Consider the following 578-nt stretch of genomic DNA (forward strand, 5'->3'; position numbering starts at 1 on the left):
TTCTGTTTCAGTTTTTATAACCAATTCTTACTATGTGTTTCCAGATCCCTACTATCACTACCACTCGCAAACCACGTTTCACACACTGTAGACAGCCAGGGACGGAGTAACGCACGGGCGTAAAGTATTTGAAAGCTGCCCTGCCCAGGGCACTAGACCAGAGGGGGGCCCAGCCGAAATACTGCTCCTCCAAGAACGCGATTTCAACTGTGCCCCCTCAGGATTTCAAGCAAAGTGGATTTTGAATGCAGCTTCCAAAAGACCAAAAATGGCTGAATATTTTTTATATATTTGATACGATTAGCACATTCAGTGCGGCACAGCATCAGCTGCCAAATTCAAATCTGCGTTCGTTCTTTGGCTGGCGCTGAGCCAGACGCGTTTTTACAGTGCTGCGCATTATAACCAATCACACAGGATTCTGTTGAGCTTATGAATGCAATGGCCAATCAGAGACTTTCAGATGAGTCAACACTGAAACACGGTGTTTTGCTCTCATCAGAAACAACAAAGTGCAGATGTGAGTACGAATGTACGTAAAATATTCATTTCACAGTGTAAACAGCTTCGGTGATTTT

General features: G+C 44.3%; 1 pseudogene; it reads right to left on the minus strand.

Moving 5' to 3' along the window:
• LOC107697681 (opsin-5-like) overlaps positions 1-578 on the minus strand; it is a 13,073-nt pseudogene that overhangs the window by 1,312 nt on the left and 11,183 nt on the right.

This window comes from Sinocyclocheilus anshuiensis, unplaced genomic scaffold, assembly GCF_001515605.1.
Source record: "Sinocyclocheilus anshuiensis isolate Anshui unplaced genomic scaffold, SAMN03320099.WGS_v1.1 scaffold446, whole genome shotgun sequence".
NCBI classification, from domain to species: Eukaryota; Metazoa; Chordata; class Actinopteri; order Cypriniformes; family Cyprinidae; genus Sinocyclocheilus; species Sinocyclocheilus anshuiensis.